This window comes from Canis lupus, chromosome 1 (genome assembly GCF_003254725.2).
Source record: "Canis lupus dingo isolate Sandy chromosome 1, ASM325472v2, whole genome shotgun sequence".
Lineage (NCBI taxonomy): Eukaryota > Metazoa > Chordata > Mammalia > Carnivora > Canidae > Canis > Canis lupus.
The window spans coordinates 41,170,760-41,194,324 of record NC_064243.1 but is presented as its reverse complement, the minus strand read 5'-3'; the positions used below and the strand labels follow the sequence as shown (position 1 = coordinate 41,194,324).

General features: G+C 41.1%; 1 protein-coding gene and 1 long non-coding RNA gene across 4 annotated transcripts in view; both read right to left on the bottom strand.

The window, feature by feature from the left end:
* The window catches only part of PLEKHG1 (pleckstrin homology and RhoGEF domain containing G1), a 224,422-nt gene that overhangs the window by 102,391 nt on the left and 98,466 nt on the right, over nt 1–23,565 (bottom strand). The window contains exon 1 of one of the 3 annotated variants that reach the window (XM_025422547.3): nt 4,113–4,282. The exons of the other annotated variants lie outside the window; for them this stretch is intronic. The gene's annotated coding sequence lies outside the window, so the exon portion shown is untranslated. Of the gene's footprint in view, nt 1–4,112; nt 4,283–23,565 lie in introns of those variants that run through there. 3 annotated transcript variants of the gene reach the window in all.
* LOC118352476 (uncharacterized) lies at nt 16,463–19,100 on the bottom strand. The gene is made up of 2 exons (XR_004809652.2): nt 18,791–19,100; nt 16,463–16,629 (listed from the first exon to the last, which is right to left on the bottom strand). It is a non-coding gene; the product is annotated as an uncharacterized LOC118352476 (long non-coding RNA).

Here is a 23,565-nt window from a genome sequence, read left to right as displayed (position 1 = left end):
TCACTTCCTGAATTAGAAGTGTGTTTCAAAATAAGTGGACACATCTTTCACAGTAAGTTTTAAAGTGAAGTTGGAGGGAGGCAGTGAATAATAAGGTTGGAGGAAGTTCAGACACTTTGTTTCCTTTAACAAGGCATTTAATACAGTTTTAAGTAGGCAAAGTGAAACATGAATATATTTAAGCTTGATTTTTTTTAAAAAAAAACAGCGTTTAAAAATACATCTGAAGAAAAGGCATTTCTTAGAAAAGCAATCAAGTTCTGTAATCTTATAATTCATAAATACAAGGTAGTAAAGATGGAATGATCGAGCTCCAACACTTTAGTATAAGAGACCTTCATATTATTTTGAATTGCTATTTCCCTGAGGCCACCTGTCCTTCTCAGAACACCATAGGTATTTTTATAGAAAGACTCAAAATGTTCATAGTTGAAAAAGTTACCGAGTTCTTTGGATGAAGGGTCTTTAAAAGCACAAAATGTAACTGAAAACTGATACGACTGCACCATGGAGTTAAAACTCAAATTATGGATTATGCCCATGTATAGACACGGAAACCTAAACTCTTTCAAAGGATCAAAATCCTTTAAATAGAAGTTTCATTTAAAGCATTTGTTTGTGGTTATGGAAAATAGCATTAGCTGATCATCTTTAATATAGCTATTTCTATCATACCTATTAAGTGATTTTAAACTAACAACATAATAGGATAATGTGCAGTAATGCCTATTTCCTCTTGAATAAGGCTGAACATATGCAGGGCCACTTAAGTAAACTATTTTGATGGAAACTGATCAGTCAGTTCAGAAGTCAACGTTTGGAATGGTTTCCCTCTCACAAAATTCACCTGTATGATGGAAATCGCTAAATCACAGATGCTGAAAAGGTAGTTTGTGAGGAAGGTCCTCCCTGGGCTTTCCCGCACAGTGACCTCCACACTATTATCTCTTGCCCCTCAAATGACATCCCCTAGACTCGTGTCCAAGACCTCTGTTTTTGCTTAGCTAAGAGTCAGCTCAAATCTCATAAGCTCCACCAAACCTCCCACAGCAACTCCAGCCCCCTGCACCTTCTATTTGTTCGATGGCTCTTCATACCATAGTATCACACAGTCTCTTATGTAATTATTGTTTAATCGACTTGTTTCCCGCCTGGATTGTAGCTTGGGGAGCAGGAAAACCTTCCTATACTGTAGATTTGATTTCCATGTGGAAGATACAAAGATCTAAATTCTTAGATGAGGTAGGATATACAGAGGCTCCTGGTTTTCTCTTGACTCCTCTGTATTGTGTTCATGTCTTCAGATCACAGGTAACCAGTTTTATTTTCCACTAAAGTATTATTGCACTTGGATTTTTTTTTTTTTTTTTTTTTTGCCAAGACACATTTTGTAAAAGCCATTTCTGAGAGATGTTGTGTACATTAGAAGTGAACAAAACAGCAAGGCTATATCCAGTGAGGAGGCTGGGTGGTCTGTAAACGTCTACATTGGACAAGTGACCTGACTTGAAGGGCAGCTCTGTAGCCACAGCACCGGGTATTTGGTCCCATGGGTCGGTCATTTGTCAGTTCACCCCTGTTTCCTGTTTTAGTAAAATCATCAACTTAAGTAAGGAAACACCTTTCCAGTTACTCAGAAGTAGCTGGAATCATTCTCCATCACACCTGCAAACATGGATGGTTCATAGGATTTTGAAGTTAGTCTTTTAAAAATCTAACTTAAAAAAAAAATCTAGCTTTTTCAGAGCAGGGAACACACACACTCTTTTTGCCTTTATATTTATCCAAGTACCACGTACCTGCTAAATGAACTAACAAATGAACAGAGCATAGGGCCCCCAGAGGGACAATACAAAGATCTAAGGGCAGAGAGGAAGAGAAAAGGGAAGGGAAAGGAACATTTCTTGAGCAACATTCAAGGTTCTTTCACACCTGAGAGCCCAGGAGCCTTCTGTACCTTGGTGTTCCTTTTTTTTTTTTTTTTTTTTTAAATATTTTATTTATTTATTCATGAGAGAGAGGCAGAGACACAGGCAGTGGGAGAAGCAGGCTCCATGCAGGGAGCCTGATGTGGGACTCGATCCTGGGACTCTGGGATCATGCCCTGGGTGAAAGGCAGGCACTAAACCACTGAGCCACCCAGGGATCCCAACCTTGGTGTTTTCTTAAGGCCTCTCTTTGTTCTACCTTTTTCTGCAATGGGTTGGCTTTCCAGTCTTCCCCATCTCTAATCCCACACATCAATCACCCCAATTCTTGCAGGTGCCCTGCTGGACTTTTGGAGCCAAATAAATCCCAAGAGATGCAAAAGGCATCAACATCAGCATCCTTGCTGTTGCTTCCTGTATAATTTATTTGCCACTATTGACAGCAGGTGAAAAGACTGTTTTGCTCTGCAAAATCTTGTTGTAAATGATAGTGAGATTGGCTGTAGATAAACTGCACATTTGTGCCTTATTCGGTGAAAAGATACTCTTATTGGAAAGCAGCTCTTGTCAATTTACTTGCAGCACTACTTACACAATCAGGCAGTATAGGAAAGATTCCCAGTCCCCCCACCACCACCAGGGGTGGGGCCCCAGGGGTGAAACAGCAGCACCCACAGGACATGTCTACAGCCAGCAGGCACCAACTGGCTGGCAAGCCAAGTGCAGTCCAGCCCTCTGGCCTAATTGGAGGAGGACCAGAAAGCCCCACTATTTAAAAACATCCTTTCCCAGCAATTTGCCGGAGGGCCAGCACTTCACTCTGAGAAACCAGCTCTTTCTGGTTGAAGGTAAAAGTCGCCAGTTACTACTCTCATCTCCCCTGGGAAGGGTTACGCAGTCATTGCCACAGTAGTGTGAGTTAGCCTGTGCGTCCACATCCTTCCAAGGAATGCTACAGGCCTTTTAGGAAGGAGGCCAGGATGGGATCCTCTGGGAGGGCTGGGGAGGCTGACTGGGGGAAGCACAGAGAGCACATAGTTCTAGGGGCTTCCTAAGATCTGACCTAATGGACATCCTCTGCTGACTTTGCAGCCAGGCAACAGCGCCAAGAAGCTGGGCAACAAAGGGTAAAAGAATGTCCTGGAGAAAGGAAGAAGGACAAAGGCACACATACTGTTTTTTGAATTCAGGGCAAGATTTTGCTTTATGTAATCAATACTGGATAAAGCAGATTTAGAAAATAATCTCATATTTTCAGATACAAAGGGCCTGAAACCTACAAGGGGCACTTCAAAACACAACTCACATTTTACACCCGGAGTGTAGTAATTGAAATGCTGGAGCGGGGGCCTGGTTATCTTGTGATTTGAGATATTGCCATTTCAACACATTTCCCAAAACGAATGGTAAAGCCAACTGTTTTCTAAAGCACAGGTCATTGACGAAGCAGTCTTAATAGTTTTAGTCTATTAGTCTTAATATTTTTAGTCTATTAGAACTCTTTCCTTTCAAAGAAAAAGGCACAAGATTATCTTTTTCTAAGTGCATACCACAAAATATGACAAACGTTGAAGCCAGTCGCTTGCCAAGAGGTGCCACACCGCCCCACGGATGTCCCTTAGAAGGACATATTGACTTTCCTCCTGATAGTGAGATGCAATGTGCTAACACCCTTCTGCATCACCAATGTTCATTAAAAATCTATATACACTCTTCTAGACAGCCTACTCTAAACCCAGAAAATGAACCTAACCATAAATTCTGTCTTGCTATTGTTATACAAACCAAGCTATATATTTTGTTAAACAAAAAAGCTAATCTGTTTTTTTAAAGATGACTCTCAAGGTGAAATAATCTGAATGGTAAGTGAGTTTGTCTTTGCAAATTTAAAAAGTGTTTACTCTCAACAGAAGATACGGATCTAAGGCAGACAAGAGCACTCATGTACAGGAGAAATTAAATGAAAATAGTATTTTTTGGTTAGTCTTGAAGCATTGAATCTAAGAATAGAAACCAAACTATAAATAATAAATGGTTTCCAGCACTCAAATCATCCAACTGAAAACATAATTCCTCACCCCCTACTGCACTAAAATGTCAGTAAAGAGTCATGGTCATAAGAATTTTAGAAAACAAACACACAAAGCCCATTATTCACAACACTTTCTGACCGCCAACCCTTACCTTACAATCAAGTCATGCTTTAACTTCTTGATCATATGTCAGTTCGCCACGAACGCGAGCTGAGACCCCCTCGAATGGCAAATATTCTTGGATTTGAAAATTCTGCTGTTTCAGGAGTTCCTCCATGGCCTCATTCCTCTGACTGTATCACAATCATTAGCTCTGTTTTTCACTCTGTGCTTTTATCAGGATATTTTGGTCTTTATTGTCCAGAGAGGATGAAATCAAGTCTTAGCTATTTCTGAACTGAACAATTTTTAGATATCGAGCAAGCAATATGTTACAAATAGTCTCTTGCTTTCCATCCTAGATCAGTCCCATCTTTAAGGACACCATGGGAGGACTCGCTGTGCTAAGCACAATGAACTAATTATCCCTCTAAGAATGCAGTATGTTTCCAGACACATTTTTCTCCAGGAGATAACACACATCTAATCCATTCATAACGAAAGGCATTCAACATGCTCTATACTTCTGAAAACACTCTTTAAAAAAATCTACTTGAATTTTAGAAAGGGCTTGGATACTTTATTGATAATCTGCAGTACAATTTTCCAAAATAATAATTAAATTAAGAATTGATTCTTGTTTCAGAGTAACAACCATGGAGGCTCATAACCTTTATGTGAGCTTGCAAAACCATTTCCCATGCTGGCAGAGGAGAGAGACAAAGCCTCATGGCCAGCCTTCCCCCACAACTCCACGGTGATAGAGTGATAGGGAAGGACATGGCCAGGTCGACATCACCAGCTGCACCCCTATCTTGTAGACTCGGGGATGCAAGGTGGGTTCAGAGAGTTGATTATCAAAAGCAGCAGAGGTGAGGACTAGGCTTGTGGGGTGCCCCAAGCTGCATGGAGCAGAATGAATCTGTTCTGAACTGATTCTCAGTCTTCCCCATGGTTACTGCCATCCTTTGGAATCACCATCATCCATCTCCTTCCCCCAATCCCAAGGCTACCTTCAATATCGTAGTGGCTGACAGCTTAACCTCTGAAAGCAAATTGATTTATTACAGGGGACGCTACCTAATTCTTGGAACTGAAGAGGGGTCTGTTGGGTTATTCACGGGGCCTCCTGCGTCAAGTCACGAGGTCAATCCCATTCATGTGGACACTTATAGAAGGCCAAGGATAGATCCCACTCCAGGAAAGCAGAACTTACTTTTCTCTAAAGGAGTTGAGATGATTTATTACTTTCCAGGATTTTCCTTTTTAAACTAAAGAAGGCAAAGAGAGCTGCCGAGTGAGATGTATATGACTACGATGGTCTCAAACACTTATCAGTTCTTTGCTTTTTAGAGCTTTGGCACACACACGTTGACCCTTCCTCTCCCTTTACATTTTTTCTCCCTTCATATCGAAGCACTCACCCCCCTAACTGGGGACCCAGTGCTGGTTCTGTGCTGGGCTCAATGAATGGACCCTGGCTCTGCCTTCTAGATGTTCCTGTCTAGAGAGACTGGACAAACATCAGAGTTAGTGACAAGTGTGACCAGTGTTATGAGTCAGATGTAACAAGAACCATATACATACGGATCGGCTCTATTTTCCTAAACTGTCTTTCCTCCTATTTTCAAGCTGCCCTTCAAGTCATATTAAAAGTGGATAGTAACTTTATGTTGACAGTGAAATCAAGCTGCCTTCTCTAAATTTCCCTTCCAGTCTTGGAGAGGGAGCTCCATTAGACTCATCTTTCATCTTATATTTAATTACTTGGTAACCAAGCTGAGAGCCAAATTTGCTGGAAGTTTTTGTGAGTCTAAACACTTGCCTACTTCCCAGTTCCCACAGAGATACATGAAGTAACTTGTTTATGTTAGGAGAACAAAGGAAGGGAAACAGAGCTCTCTGTTAGGCTACAGGTTTAATCTTAATTAGGCCAAGAAACAAGTGTAACCCAGTTTACTTTGGTTTATTCAAATAGAAATTTTCAAATCCTATACAAGTACATGAAAGAAAAAGAAGGGGAAAAAAACAAAATATACCAGCAGTTGAGAGGTGCGATTATGGGAGAGACCCCCCTCTCATTATGCACTGTGATCTAGTCTCTACAATCTCTTTCATGAATATGTAGTATTTGTGTAATCAAAGTAGAGGAGGCACCTGGGTGGCTCAGTTGGTTAAGTGTCTGCCTTTGGCTCAGGTCATGATCCTGGGGTCCTGGGATCGAGCCCTGCATTGGGCTCCCCTTCTGCCCCTCCCCTCACTTGTGCACTCTTGCTCTCAAATAAATAAATATAATTTTTAAAAAAGAAGAACAAAATTAATTTCTGTGATAGTTCGTCCCTTGTGGTGACGCCCTCCCCCCATCTTTTTCTGCCTTGCTCTGCCCAAGCCTGCTGGTGGGCTTTCTACTGGGTTTGGCTATTGGGAAGCCCCAATATTATGAGGTAGGAGAGGGAAAGGGGACATTTCTTCCTACTCCCTGGTTGATTAGGGGCCTGGTGTTTATCAGTGGCTGCATCAGAAGCAGCCCCACCTCCATGGTTCCAGTTCTCATTGGGTCTCCTTGTCCATTGGGGGTCCCTGTGGGTCATCCCCAAGAACAGTGGTTTGGGCTGCCTGCTCTTGCTGCAGTCTTTGGGTGGGTCACACTCCTTGCTGGCTCCCTTAGCCACACCACCTCTAATGAAGTAACCCCTTCATTAAATTCTCCATTTGAGCCAGTTGAGCTAATTCAGTTTCGTTTTTAGGTACCTGGCTGATATACAGACTTCAGAGTCTCTGGTCTGAAAAGCTGATAGCAGTTTCACTTCACAAGCTTAGTCAGAATGCTGACCAGAGCTTTTTCCTGGGGGCATACTGCCAAATTTTAGCCCTTTTTTGGTTTATGGCCTGCTTGATTCATGTCAATGAAAGAGATACTTAATTAGAACATATTCTAGGCCAGAAACTGTTTTTGAATTTGGTATCTATTGATATAATTCATTTCCTCAACAATATTTATTGAGTAGCTATTATGTGCGAGGCACTCTTAAGCACAAAAGATATACCAATGAACAATTAATAAATCCTACCTTTGGGACACCTGGTGGCTCAGTGGTTGAGCATCTGCCTTTGATTCAGGGCGTGATCCCAGGGTCCTGGGATAGTGTCCCACATCGGTCTTCTAACAGGGAGTCTGCTTCTCCCTCTGCCTATGTCTCTAACTCTCTCTCTGTGTCTCTTATGAATAAATAAATAAAATATTTTTTAAAAATTCCTGCCATTATGGAGTTTATTTTTGAGTGGGAGATACATGGATTTTAATCCTAGGACAGCAGTATCAGTATTGGAAAGATACTTTGAGTTTTTCTAATCTAATCCCTTATCTGATGTCCAAATTACCACCAAACAGTTCACCAGATACGCCGGTCTCTGCTTGCATCCTGTTAGTTACCAGCCGTTTGATCCCTGCTCAGTTAGTCCATCACACGTTGGGCAGCCCTAATCTTTAGAGTGTTTTCCCACATATAGCTGAATTTCTTCAAGGACCACTTCAGGAAAACATAAGACAAATCACACTTCACCTCCATTTAAGTTCATTAATTATTTGAGAGGCCATCAGGTCTCCCATACATATTTGCCTCTTCATTCCAATATTTATTGTCTACCCTAAGTGATTCCTGGAGGCAGGGTTCAGTGGGGTGGGAGTGGGCAGTTGCCTCTTGTGCCGTGGGGAGTGTGCTTAAAAATGGCAATCCCCTGTGACCACTTTCTCTGTGTGTCTCAAGATCTTGCTTTCCTATGGCTTCCACCAAAGTATTTTCAGAATTTTAATCTTTATGCCAATTTGCTACTATTAAAAATGTTGTAAAGATACCATTCCTCTGGAAAGTAAATGTTCTCCTTGCTCCTCTTAAGTCATACTTTTAGGTGCAGCAACACCCTGTCCCCAAAAGGCACAGAGTGTGGTCAGGAAAACAGACACTAGACCATCACACAAAGAAGTGATGAATTCTATGTGAGATGTATACTATGCAAGGAAGGCATGGCCTGGCATGGAAACATGTAAAGGAGGCACCAGGCCTGGTTTGGGATGGTAGGGAAGCTTCTGTGGAAGGGATGTGTGAACTAGCTGGCATCTGAAGGCTGAGAAGATGCTAACCTGGGGAAGCCAAAAGAGAGAAGAGACTGTCCACATGGTTTTAGGTCCTCTAAGTGCAGACTGCTAGTATACCTGGCATTTCACCAGCAGTGACCACTGAGCCTAGATTTTTCCCCTGGATAATCTTGTTTGCAAATAAACTGTTGCATTAAATAACTATGTTTAGTGTAACAATGACTCCATATTAAAGTATCTTCTAGTTTCTTTCTCTACTCTGGGGTGATGCCTCCTCCATTCTGAATGTATCAGCCACTCTCTTCTTGGGTTTTCTTCTGCCCCCTCCAGATACTAGGCAGAGCTGCTTAGACAATAACCAGGACTCTGTTCTTGCCCAATCACTTGGACAGCAAAGGGGGCGGGGGGGGGGGGCAAATAAGGTATGGTTACAGTGTATCACAATGTAAATTTCCTCACCCAGCATTTTCATCAAAGTATAATCAGATTCAAATGAACATCAGAGGAGCCCTAAAACAAGAAGGGTCACAAAATAACAGACTGGGGGAGTGGGTCACCCCACTAAGTTTGTCTTACTAGTTCCAGGGGACTTGTGGATTGACCATATGCATTTGGGTCTTGAGTACTTCCCATGACCTGTTGGTCCCCTTTCCTAGGAGATCCAAGGCCAGAGACAACTTCCCACTACTAGTATGGCTCCAAGCATGACATCTACTTAAGAGTCTACATATATTAGGATAGAACAAAATGGCAGACTCCAATGAATGAAGCTGCTTTAGAGTACTGGGGAGTTAGATTTTTATAATGACCACTAGTTATCTTCCTAGTGATGTAATAATGAAAGCCATTCCCCAAACAGAAGTTACTTTGTTCAATCTAAACCATCATTTACTGCTCACGAAATGATATGTGGAAAGGACACAAGATACAGAGTTGAGATGTGTGGAATCTTAGCTCTACTGATAATTGTGTCATCTTGGGCAAGTCACTAACCTTTCTAGGTTCCAAATTTCTTCTGGACTAGTAAAATGAGAACTCAGGAGTCTAGGACATTTCAGAATGCTTTTAAAATCTATAAGCCTAAAATTCCACAGTTAGCGGTGATATGTTGACATGATGACCCACTTCTTAACTCCTTAGACCTCCTCTCTTGAGGCTCTTATATAAGTTGAGGATCTTAAATGTGGTCTGACTAGTGCAGTCAGATAATCATGACTTGATGCAAAAACCAGGAGCATGAGGCATTTGTGCAGGGAAGCTACTTTAAATTACCTATAATCCCTTATGTGGTGTCTACCTTAACTCAACTATTATAACAGAAAGATTCCCCACAAAAATTTTTAACATCATCATCTAATAGTAGACCAATGTCTAGCATCACGATTATGTTTTTTTTTTTTTTTTTTTTTTACAATTATGCTTTTTACTTATTCACTGACATTATCTCCACTTTCTGCAAGATTGCATTCTGGAAACCAGGTTAGGATGGAGATTATCAAATAGCTCAATTTACCTTAGAAGTATATAATTTAGGCTTGTATTCCAATCAAGTACCAGCCCAAATATACTCCTGGAACAGTGGTAACATAAAAGTCAATATAACTGTACTACTGCAAAGATTATGCTCTTATAATACACCGATAGTGAAAAGTTATGGCTAGTTCTAAGTTACCCTAGGAGCTAATATACTTTACATACATGCAATTATGGTGATTAGAACAAATTCACTGTAATAGGTGTCCTGGTTGAGGCTCCATGGAAATTGGGTGGAGAGAGGGGGACAGAGTGGGAAGAGAGGAGGAGAGAGAAAGAGTGGGAGGAAGGGAGAGGACAGGTAACTTAGCTGTGAGATTCTTCTGCTGAAGGGAAGAAAATGTAAGAGGAAGGGAGGCTTTTCCCCATAAAGAGAGAGAGGTGAGCACCAGCAGCTTTAGGACCGGGGATGGGTGGCCAAGCAGGTGAGCAGAAGGAGGGAGTGAGGTCTTGTCCCAGTGCCAGTGGGAAGGGACACAGAACTGGCAAAGTTCAGTCTTTTAATGTGACTGAATCCATACCCATAGGGCTGGGAGACCTGCAGTGGGCTGAAGGCTCCCTCCGAAGTTAGGATCTGAGCCTGAGCAGGAATAGTGTCACCTGAAGACTTTCTTTAAATTCCTTTGAACTGATGAACCAAATTTTGAACGTCAGGATACTTCCCATTAATGTCCAGACTTTTGGGGCACCTGGGTGGCTCAGTGGTTGAGCACCTGCCTTCGGCTAAGAGTGTGATCCTGGGGTCCTGGGATCAAATCCTGCATCAGGCTCCCCACAGGGACAGGGGAGCCTGCTTCTCCCTCTGCTTAGGTCTCTGTCTCTTTGTCTCTCGTGAATAAATAAATAAAATCTTTTAAAAGTTAAAAAAAAAAATCCAGACTTTTTTGTTTGTTTGGGGAGGAAAGTACCAAATGAAGGGACAATTAACATTAGTTACCACTGGTCAAACATTTGTGCTTAGCAGCAATGATGGTGATGGGGGGTAGGCGGGGGGAGCCGCACTTGCTTCCTTTACTCTGGCCATGCACTTTCCCTGTCTGTCCCCCCATCCCTGCCACCCTCTTCAGGATTATACCCATCCCCTCACTCCCTTCCATGACCTGCCTGGCCCTGGAGCCTGGAGCCATTTGACTCTGGGTTACATGTAGGGACACATTTGGACACTACACAGTACACTAGGTAAGAGTCCTAGGATGATCAGATGACTGGAAATAATCTGGTGAGAACAATTTCTTTCTCTGCAGTTTGTAAGTCATATAAAAATGAAACAAAGAATTTAAAATATCACCTGTTTGTTATTCTAGAAATACTGGGGGTGGGGTGGGGGTGGGGAGTGCTATAAGACCAAAAACCACCATGGGAAAATTTAGTGAAAGGAGTGAGGGATGTTTACAGTGGAGGGTGGGCAAAATGTCCACTGCTTGTCAGGAAATTTGAATTGTCTCTACCACTTAACCTTATCAGCTTTTGTTTTTGTTTTTCCACTCTCTATCTGTTAATCAAAATTGCTATCCTCCCACGTCTTTGAGCAGCCTACGACAGATTGATAAAGTTTAAAATTCGTTCAGGGTCTTAATGAAAGAATTACAGCAGAAGAAACAATTTAATTGGTAAATCTGCCAAACCAAATACCCAAATAACTGGTATTGGAGTTTTGACATTTAAAAACCCCAGGACATGGGATCCCTGGGTGGCGCAGTGGTTTGGCGCCTGCCTTTGGCCCAGGGCGCGATCCTGGAGACCCGGGATCGAATCCCACATCGGGCTCCCGGTGCTTGGAGCCTGCTTCTCCCTCTGCCTGTGTCTCTGCCTCCCTCTCTCTCTCTCTCTCTCTCCGTGTGACTATCATGAATAAATAAATTAAAAAAACAAAACAAACAAACAAAAAAAACCCCAGGACAGGGATGACTGAGTGGCTCAGTGGTTGAGCGTCTGCCTTTGACTCAGGTTGTGATCCCAGGGTCCTGGGATCGAGTCCCACATCGGGCTCCCCACAGGGAGTCTGCTTCTCTCTCTGCCTGTGTCTCTGTCTCTCTCTGTGTCTCTTGTGGATAAATAAGTACAATCTTAAAAAAAATAACATAAAAACCCGGGGACAGTAAGACAAAAAACCACAGTCCCAGAAGAATGACACATTGAGTCATCTGGCAACACGTGGGGGTCCCTACCATGGACAGACCCTTATACAAGTATGGAAGTGGGGATTTGTTGGTAGATACTTTTCTGATCAAGCCAAGATCAGCTATAAATGTCAAAATCAACATATCAGATCCTCATCTCCTAAAACATTACTTTTGTTGTAACTTTAGAAAAAAAATAATAGGGCAGAAGTTAAGACTTAGAAGTGGAGATTCTAGTCCCATCAAAATAAATGAAGACCGTAAGATTGGGTTTACTGGCAAGAAAAAACAAGGAATAAACAGTCCCCCTAACTTGGAAGAGCATTTGTGCATTTTGACACAGAGCATTTAAGAAGACACCCAGAGGCATTAGTTAATCATCAGCATTTTTCCTAGAAAGGGGAAAAAAACCCCATCCTGCACCCCATACCAGTGTTTATTTCTTTCTGAACCCTGGAGATAAAAATTTTAATACACAGAGGCTTCAATGAGGATTTACGTGCATACCCCAGTCTTTCTGAAGAAGAAATGTCTCTGATACGTGATCTCTTCCCTCAGGAGTACCAGGAGGAGGGAATTGGTGAGGGGGATAGGCAAACAAAACCAACTACTTTCCCCTAATCCTACTGTGGCAGAAAAGCAGAAAGCTAAAAGCTTCCCTGAGGGAAAAAGCTACTCCAGACTGAGATGGATCAAGCAAGTTTAACAAACTTCAGACTGCTTAACTTGCTTACATTTCTCTTGACGGTTTTTGAAATGTGTTTATGAGGCCACGTGTTTTCAGCACACCTCCTAGCTGGCTCCCTGGGGTTCAGGCTCAGGTGGGGCTAGACATTCCCCCCATGAAGGACAGACACAGGGAGGCCTGAAAACCCCCAATCCAGGCCAAATGAGGATGGGTTGGTACTCGTGTCTTTTTTCTGGGCTGCTTCTCTGGGAACTCTGTGACAAGAAAATGTTAGAGAGCAGGGATTCTCTCTCTCTTCTGTGTCAATAAATCCCATTCCATGGTTTTATTTAAAAAACAAACAAATAAACAAACCAACAAAGTTCTTCCAAAGGTGAGCTAAATTTATATTCATTTCATGAATTTATAATTCATGAAAATGAGTGCCCTAATGCCCTACCTTCCAGATATACTTTGCATTTCATTCTTTTGTAGACATTTAGAGATTTTAATCTACTTAGATACTTTAATACATCAGTGACCATAATGGTGTTGTACACCAAATACTTGACAAATGAAGTTGGTGACTTAGTACAAACTCTAACCCAGTATTTTTTCAGGAGTGGCGCAGTACCTCCTAAGTCACTGATAAGGACTGAGTTGTGCGCTCCTCACCCCCAAATTCATATGGTGAAGCCCAACATAATTGTATGTGGGGATAGGGCCTTGGAAGAGGTAATTAAAGTTTAATGACATCATAAGGTGGGGTGCTAATCTGATAGGACTGGATTTTTTTTAAGAAGGAGAAAAGACCATAGAGATCTTTTTCTCTCTTTGCTCCCACCCAAAGCAAAGCCATGTGAGGACACAGAGAGAAGGCAGCCATCTACAAGCCAAGAAGAAAGGCCTCACCAGAAACTGCCCTGCTGACACCCTCATCTTGGATTTCCAGCCAGTAGAACTGGGAGAAAAGAAAGGTCTCTTATCTAAGGGACCCACACTGGGGTATCCTGTATGTGAGTCAAGGCAGATTAATATAATCACCATCAGCTTGTATTTTCAGTAAGCCACCAGATTGTTGGGCCCCTGACACGAAATAGGGATCTTTAGGGATGGGATCCTGGAATGGCCATTGGTCACGAACTTTCTGGGTGGTATTTGTCATTGTGAAGGTTGAGAATCATTATTTCAGGAAGGAGCTCAAGGCTGTCACTAGCTCCCAAGGCCCCCTTCAGCCTCCTCTATTCCACCACCCCAAAGAGGAAAAGTTTATGGGGTCAATGATCAAATAGACCTCTCAAGCACTTAAAATTAGGTTCTCCAAAAGGGAGATAGATTATAAGTAGAACTATTCAGAAATCAGGTTGGAGCAAGAGGTGAAGTACTTCGTAGGAAAATCCACATCAATTTCATACTTAGGGGGATCCCTGGGTGGCGCAGCGGTTTGGCGCCTGCCTTTGGCCCAGGGCGCGATCCTGGACACCTGGGATCGAATCCCACATCGGGCTCCTGGTGCATGGAGCCTGCTTCTCCCTCTGCCTGTGTCTCTGCCTCTCTCTCTCTCTCTGTGACTATCATAAATAAATAAATAAAAATTAAAAAAATTTCATACTTAGGCTGGTTCTAGAAGGACAAGAGGAACTGTTGAGACCCACATGAGATCAGTTCAATTCCACTGTAAGGACATCATGTAAAGATTTGGTATGAAGCAAAGGTAAAGTTTAAAGTACCTTTGTGCTGTGGCCACATCCGCCTGTATGGGCCAGAGTGGAGGTGGTCAGTTGGAACTAGGGGTTAAAGCTTGGGAACCCTTGCTGTCTCTTCCCTTTCCTCAAAGAATCAACTAAGATTGAGTTTCGATGTCCTAAAAGGTAAAAAATAGAGTTGAACCATCAACCATTGAGGATACTTTTGACTCTGAAAATCCAGGGCCTATAGAAAATAAATATTGTTTATTGTTATACTCTTGTAAAAATCACTCATGAAAAATCATCAGAGTGATTTTCTACTAAGTCAGTCAAACTGAAAAATATGAAATTGACTTATACTGTCAGGAATAACAATATATAAGCAAATTGAAAGGCACTAAGTACATTCAACTATATAAAAATGCTACACAGAATCCTGCAAATCTTCAAAAATCATGATATTAAACAACAATCAAACACTATTTTAAAAAATGGCATATTCTCTGGAGGGTGAGCCCAGGGCATGAGGATTTTTTTTTCTTAAAGTGAATTTTATCTACTGCCAAGATAGACAGCCATGGCTAGACTGCAAGAATGTTACCATACCTCCAAATTAAGATAAAATTTAACAAAAGAGCAGAATATTTTCTAGATTTTAAAAAAATACTACAAGAGTTACCCTTGAAGTAGAATAGGGCTTTTCTAATGGACAGAATAAAATTGTGTTTTAGGTATTGAGTCAAAATCTAAAAGCCCACCATTTGCTTCAACGTGGATGGAACTGGAGGGTATTATGCTGAGTGAAGTAAGCCAGTCGGAGAAGGACAAACATTATATGTTCTCATTCCTTTGGGGAATATAAATAATAGTGTAAGGGAATATAAGGGAAGGGGGAAGAAATGTGTGGGAAATATCAGAAAGGGAGACAGAACGTAAAGACTGCTAACTCTGGGAAACGAACTAGGGGTGTTGGAAGGGGAGGAGGGCGGGGGGTGGGAGTGAATGGGTGACGGGCACTGGGGGTTATTCTGTATGTTAGTAAATTGAACACCAATAAAAAAAAAAAATCTAAAAGCCCCTTTGGGGTGACTGGTTGGCTCAGTCAGTTGAACATCCAGCTCTTAATTTCAGTTCAGGTCATGATCTCAGGGTTGAGACTGAGCCCCGAGTTGGGCTCCATGGTGAATGTGGAGCTTGCTTAGGAACTCGTTCTCTGCCCCTGTCACCCCCATGTGTGCACACTTACTCTCTCTCTCTCTCTCAAAAGAAAAGAAAAGAAAGAAAGAAAGAAAGAAAGAAAGAAAGAAAGAAAGAAAGAAAATATAATAGCCAGTAGATAATACAGTAGATAATATACTAGATAATCTGTGTATTCTAATTTGCTTTGATCTTAAAATCATGGGAATGAGGTCTGCAAAGAGAGATGGAGTATGATTTTCTCCACTGTAAGTCTGAAAACTTGGGTGTGGCTTTCCCTCGCCGGCAGCTTGGTAGCTCTCCAAGAACACCAGTCATTTTCTCATCTGAAGGCCACACAGACAGAGGGAGAATGATGAAGATCAAAACGTAGGTCTAGGTGAGGTCCTTTGATTTGTGTGGGCACAAATGAGAGAAGCGCTGTTGGTGCTCAGAAGCTGCCAGTGCCCTTCAGAAAGTGCTCCCCACACTGGAAACACTGTGTTTTTGAGAAACACTGTGTTGTCCCATTTTGCTTGTGAATTAGTAGAAGATGTCTGTGTCTCATCTGTGGAAAGTTTAGTTTATATTTTAAAAGTATAATAGCTACACTAGGGATGCTGAAGAGTGAATTACGGAGAGAAACACAACTAAGCTTCAAATCTGGACCTACAACTAACTTAACGTATGATCATGAACCTGAGTTTCAACCAAGCTTGGTCTCTTTAAAATCAGGGACCATCTGGGGGCACTGGGTGGCACAGTCAGTTAAACATCTGCCATTGGCTCAGGTCATGATCTCAGAGTCCTGGGATCAAGCCCCACATCAGGCTCCCTGGTCAGCAGGAAGCCTGCTTCAGCCTCCCTTCTGCCTCTCCCACCTGCTTATTAGCTCTCTCTCTTTTAAATAAATAAATAAATAAATAAATAAATAAATAAATAAATAAATAAATAAATAAAATCTTAAAAAAAATCAGGAACCATCTTATTTCACTGGGTTACCTTTTAATTTAAGTGATAGGACCATAGTGAGTGGCACCAACAGGCATCCAGTCATATTAGTTTCCTTCCCATTACGGACAGACTACTGTCAAATGGTTTAAAAAGAACCCAAAACACAAATAAGATAAACACATTTTATTCATTTTCTTCTAGTTATAACGTGGATGCAGTTGCAGGTGTTACATGCATCTGTAACAATCACCAATGCTTTCCTGAGGAAGTACTGCTTATTCTTGAAAAATTCAGTGTCCATGTCACCCTTAGCTCAACACCAGTGTGGAACCGTCCTAGCAATAAACATTTTTTATGTGTTTAGTTTATGTTTTTCCTTTAGCAAGTGTTTAAGAGCATTTTTAATACATAGTTCATATATAGGAAATAAAGCTCTACAAGCTGATTCCCATCCTCAAAGTTCCTAAAATTTTTTAGGGGGTGAGAGATAGAATCCAAGAGTTACTTCCTTTGTGCTAAGTGCTGTTCTAGATGCTTTGGGTCAATTCCTGACAATCCCCTTAGGACATAGATGCTATTATCTCAATTTTATGGATGGAGAATTCAATAAACAGACACTTTCAGTAGGTTGCTTGCATGTACAATTCTACCAAAGTGGAGGCATCAGAATTTGAAGCCGGCAGATTTCAGAGCCTGTCCTCTTACTCACTATGCAATTCTGCCAGATGTGTACATTTACACCACAGATTTACAGAATTAGAGGGCTTGGAGTGTGTGCCTTAGAAGTTCAGAGAGGAGCCTCAGAAATAGTTACTATAAATCTTTCATTGCATAGAAGAAGAAATTCTTCTACAAGAATGGAAAGAAGATCATCTAAGGTCAGCTAGGCTAGTGACTCTCACTGTAGCTGGCATCAGTATCACCCGGGAGGCCTGCTAAACAGATTGCTGGGACCCACCCCTAGAGTCTGATCCTGTGGGTCTGGGGTGGGGCCTGAGAATTGCTAGCAAGTCCCCACATGGTGTTGATGCTGCTGGTCTGGGAATACGTTTTAAGAACCGATGACCTATTTAGTTCCCCGCCTGGGCCAGAATGAAGCTTCTGCTCCCCTCACTGTGCATCTGCCCCATAAATGGTGGGTACCAGCTGCTCTACAACCATCAGAGTCTGGGGGAGACCGGGCAGCCTGCTAGAGTAGTCCTGGACACAGGCATAGAATGCCCTCCTCCTCCTCATTTAGCTGAGACATCTGGAAGCTTCTTTCCAGCAGGCAGGCACATTACACCATGATTTGCTATAATGCTGGTATTTTACTATGACCCTCTCCACCTACCTCTGCACATAACCCATCTAAAATAATACAAACCTGCTCACTGCCAATAGTAAGCACTATTCTCATTCTGAGCCATTTACCAAAAGTTATCATCTAAAATTTGGCTCTTTAAATGATAAATATAGCAGGAGTTTTAGGAAAAGGAACAGGGGTCATGAACAATTTGCCAGTACATATTCTCAGAAGAAGAGGATGATGAGACAATTTCAAAGTTTTCTTTGGTTTCCATTATAATTCAAAAGGACATATTTTGCTTATTTGTTCAGCAAGAGGATCCCCTGCCTTTCATTAAGATCCCTACTAGAGTGAACTATTTTAGAAGTAGGAACATTATTTAATTATTGTTTAAACTTACCACACTAAAAACTGCTTAGTTTTTGTGCTGTCACGGGGTGTTCTGAGGCTCCAGCACCTTCTGAGTGTAAGGGTTGATTGAGCCTGGCACGTAGTAAGTGTGCCCGGAGTGCTAGCAGCTAAAAAGTTATTGCTTCTATTATTTAGGAGAGCCCAGGGGTTCGCCCATTTACCCAGGCACGTAGGTGGGATGAAATGGTGTAACTCGAGAGAGGAAACAGATCTCATAATCAGAACTCTCTCTTCCCCATGAGCAAGGAGATTGAAAGAGCATGATACTCAAGAAGCATCTACATTTACAAGGTAGCTGTCACCCACAAAACCTCATAGGATTAATACTTGGTCGTCACTTACTGAACCAAAGCATCTTTGCAGAGTACCTACTAGGTGCTGGAGATTTCAGGCAAGGATTCTCAAGAACACTTACATTAAAAACATTTTTTTGAAGTAAGTATAAATCTATAAGAAAGTGCAAAACACCAAAAAACTACAGTAGGAGGTCTTCTGTATCCATCACCCAGCTTCCCCCCATGGTAACATTTGTGTGACTCTGGGACAGATGAAAACCAGGACACGGATACCAGTCCACACCATGAAAGACGTTCAAACTTCATCAGTTTTTTAAGGGCAGGTGCATTTTGATTGTGAAGGACACAAAAACAAACAAGAAGAAACAAAAAGGAGATGTAAAGACAATGAACACAGGTAGCAATGCCAAATCATCTGGTGTTATTTTGAGATCTGCCTTTTTACTAGTCATGAGCAGAAGCTAAGTGGCCAGCACATAAACTATATAAATAAGACTGTACCTGTAAAAAGACCTTGAACAAATTCCTTTTCTCCAGAGACAAAGCTTAACAATGGTAATCAAATTAACCTGTTTTTCAAATCATCTGCAAATGTGAACACTTATTAGAGATGTGAGAGGTGAATCCCGGATTTGCTATTCAGTAGTTCCTCATTCTCCATGGTTTCAATTACCCGTAGTCCACGGTGGGCAGGAAGCAGAAGATCCTCCTTCTGATGCCACGTCAGAAGGTCAATGGCAGCCTAGTGCTAGGTCACAATGCCTATGTCATTTGCCTCACTTCATCTCATCGCATAGGCATTCTATCATCTCGCATCATCACAAGAAGAAAGGAGAGTATAGTACACCGAGATACTGTGTGAGAGAGAGAGGCCACTTTCTCAGAACTCTTATTATAGTCTAGTGTTATAACTGTTCTATTTTATTATTGCTTATTGATGTAAATCTCTTACTGGCCCTAATTTTTAAATTAAACTTTATCATAGGTATGTACATATAGGGTAGTATATATAGGGCTCAGGACTATCAGTGGTTCAGGCATCCACTTGGGGTCTTGGAACGTATCCCCATGGATAAGGCGGGGCAGGGGGGGTTGCCATACACAGATCCCAGCCCTAACCAAACTCACACACAATCTTCACAATCTTTATAATTCACAAAATGATTAAATGAGGAGCTTTAGAACTTGCTATATTGCCAGGCCCAGAATGGCATGTAGAAGGCATTTGGATTTTGGTAGCTTCCCTAAGTAATCTTTAGAAGCCCCTATTCTTGCATTCATTATAAATTAGTCTTAGCAAGTCATTAAAGGTTTCCCAAATATTCTTCCTTGAGTATTCTTCTTTTCATATATATGAAATATGTACATATATTTGGAGATATTAAAATGGAATATTTTAATTATCTGGCATAGGTAAGGTTTTACTGTGTATCTCATTTTCACAATATATAGTCAGGTTAGGACGTCAAACCACGAATATCCCAACATCTTCCTTAACAACTTCTTTCAAAACTGATATAACATGAGGTAGTTCACAATTGACCTCCTGGTTTAATGCATTTGCCAGTATTTAGTCTTTAGGTGAAATATTAAAAAAAAAAAAAAAAAAAAAGCAGCCCACCAGAAGAACAAAATGTCTTCAGAAGCTCATAAGAAGCAGATTCTCCAGGTCTATCAGAAAGGACCATAAGTACTTTCCTAAGCAGGTAACGATGTGGTAACATTTTGTTAATTCACCCTAAGAAAGCTGCTCTGGTATTAGGAAACAAAACACAGCATTTTCCTTTCACATGTGGGGAGCTGTCTGCGTTGGTCTCCCACCAGCAAGGCCAGCCAGGGTAAACAGATATTTCACTAGGTGGAGGAGCCAAATTCCCCTCCATTGTATACAAAGAGCCGATGACCCCCGCTGGGGTCATCTGAATTCTAAATGACCAAACAGAACTTTTGCGGAGCTACCCCCATCTCTGCCCTTTTATAGCCTGCCCTAGGCAAGGCTCTGAAATAGGAGAAGCTTGCCCTGGACCACACTGGTGCAGTCTCCCCATCCCCAGGCATCCCTACTCATCTCAGTTGAGGGTCCTAAAGTCTCCCCCCCCACCCTCCCACCCTGCCCCTGCCCCTGCCCACCTGGGACTCTCTCCTTTAAGGTCTGATGCTCTAAGTTTGGCCACCTCACAAAGGTTCTGGGGACACTGGGAGAGCCCTCAAATAACTCTCCCAAGGCACAGAGCTAGAGAGCTGTAGGCCAGACTGCACATTCTAGTGCTCTCTCCATTGCCTGCAGTGTGTTGAATCGCTTTGTAGGTCAAAGTAGTTGGAAATTTACTACGTTATTCATTTTTCATGGTGTGGACTGGTATCTGTGTCCTGGTTTTCCTCTGTCCCAGAGTCACACAAATGTTACCATGGGGGGAAGCTGGGTAATGGATACAGGAGACCTCCTACTATAGTTTTTTGGTCTTTTGCACCTTCTTAGAGATTTATACTTACTTCAAAAAAATGAATTTTCTTAAGCTCAATAATTTACGAATTATTTGTGATGGTCTTTACTTTTTTTAGAATTGAATTATCAGATACATGCTATTTTAGCTCCCGGAGAAATTTTAAATTGCTTAAAAGTATTTTTATTTTTAAGAGCATTTCTGATAGTAACATTTTTTTTTTTAATTTTAGAGAGAGAGAGAGAGAGAGAGAGAGAGAGAGAGGAGAGTTGGGAGAGAGAGAGAATCTTCAGCAGGCTCCACACTTAGCCCAGAACCCAATGTAGGGCTCGATCCCAGGATCCTGAGATCATGGCCTAAGCTGAAATTAAGTCAGACATATAACAGATTGAGCCACCCAGGTGCCCATAACATATGGTTTACAATCAATCTTCAGCAAAATGTAGCACACTGTGTGTGTGTGTATGTGTATATGTCTATAGGCACACATATATGCATGTGTGCCTATATAAACATGTATATATAAAATTAAAAACCACCAAAATAATCAAAACCAAGGAACTTTTCATTGACCATAGCATATTTTTTGGTAGTTCTTAAGTAGAATAAAAAGTAACTTATTCTTGGAAATACAACAAAGTCTTCTATTTAGTAGATAACATATAAAGAGAAAACCACCTCCATAAAAGCTTTCAAATTGATTTCTAAAGTCACACCATCAGTGGACTTGGTCTCATGAATACAAAGAATACCTTTAAAATACTTACCTTGAGACCTTTCTCTTCTGCACAGAATTTTATATCTCTGGACTTAAAAAGTGCTTATAAAAATATGCTCATGAATCATCGATTCATATTTCAAACTCCGGTTGGCCTAAGATTCCGTTCATCCAGTTTGCACAGAGATACTGTTGTTCAGAAGCACAGCCACCAAGTGAGCTCAATGGGGCTGAAGAAAAACAAACCATGGGAACACGTACTAATGCGTCCTAAAAGAGGGGAGAGGGGTCTGTGCATTTGTGTGTGTGTGTAACTAGTTATTCAAAGTGCTTTAGTTCAAGATTAACGTGTCTAAATGTCATCCTCTGATTTCAAATTAAAATCTGCAGATTTTCTTCCAGAGCTGGCGGCCTGCCATCCCTGTAGGCCTAAAGTGGCTCATGGCTTTGGGGAGAGAGGGAGAAACCTTAGTCATGAAGCACTCTGCTACCCACCCCCATACTATTCTACCATGGGTCTCTTGGTTTTCAGATGAATTCCACGGCCAGATTTCTTAGACTTTCAACTTAAACCATCAAAGAAATAATTTGAAGGATATATAGACTTTTAAAAATATTTACAGAGGGACAGTGTTCTAAAATATTCTCTGTGATCTAAGGTCTTCCTCATCACAGCCTTGATGTATAGATAGGTCTTTTGACACCATTTTAGGCTGATAACCACTTTTCTGTACTCTGCCTTTTATAAAGAGTACCCCAAGTTCACTGGACTGGTTGTGAAAGTGGCCAAGAAAAACATCAATGCACATTTTTAAGGTGAAAATTCTAAATTTGAATTATTATTTTAATGGTTTTTCCCTCTTCTTTCTTTCTAAATACTTCAATCAGTACCCTTTGTCACCATATAGATATTTTCCTACAAGATCCCGCTGCATTCAAGGAGGGCACATTTTGTTTCAAGAAAGCTTCAACAACCAGATATAATTCATCATAGAAACCTGAGGGTCATATCTCTGCAAAACAACAGTAATGAACATTTGAGCTCTCATGTTTGTTAGGCAGTGTCTTAAGTCCATGAAATGCAATGTTTCATTCAGTCCTCATAAGGATTTAATTATCCCCATTTCAAAGATGTGCAATTTGAAGCTCACCCAAGCTATGTAACATATCCCAAATCACATAACTTGGTAAGCACAGAGCCAGGGTTCTATCCAGAACCAAGGTTCTCAACCACTGCCCTGGAGTTGAAAGTTTCAAGGAAATAGGAATCAGCAGTTTCTTGGTAAAGAAGAAATTCTTTCTGCAGTCTAGGATCATAGTCTGTGAAACAGAGACATATTTCTAGTAAATTCCTAACACTTTCTACACCCTTACCTCAAACAAGACCAACTAAAGGCAACTAAGCATCTAAAAACCAAAGAACATAAACAAACAAACAACAACAACAAAAAAGACAATGTGCTATATTTACAGCTTTTGAGAATTTTCTCCAAATGTCAAATGTGAAAAGTTACATATGCAAAAACATCAAGCTAAATTCAATTCTCAATAAAGCATTGAGCAACTTCTTTGTAATGAAAATGCAAAGCAGGATCTATTTTCAAGTAGAACAAATATTGTTCTTTGGAACAGAAACTTGTTGCTGAATCTCACCATGGAGCGAAAGGCATATAAACTTTTGAAAAAATAAGGTTCACATGGAAACAAAAACACAACAGGAACGCCAATATGGAGACCAACAGATGCTGCATGTCTTCCCAATTCTTTTCAAAGCCATTGTTGGCTATTAAAATGTCATTGTAGAAATAATAAAATACCAATAAATCTAGTATTCCAGAGAAAATGTTTATGCTGAAGTTTTTAAACTTTGGTTTTGTAAAAATTTACTAGCAAGGAAGATTGATGGAGATGATGATGTACAAGGATAGGCAGCTCCAGTTACTAGGAATTGACAAGACCACATCTAAAAGTCACGAGGACCACACAGTCACAGCTCATGAGAGCTGATACTTTCGATTTCTCACTATGTGCCAAGTGTCATTTTTAAGATTTCATAAAAATTTAAATTAACTCACGTTCTCTAAGAGGTAGCTATTACTATCACCCCTATTTTG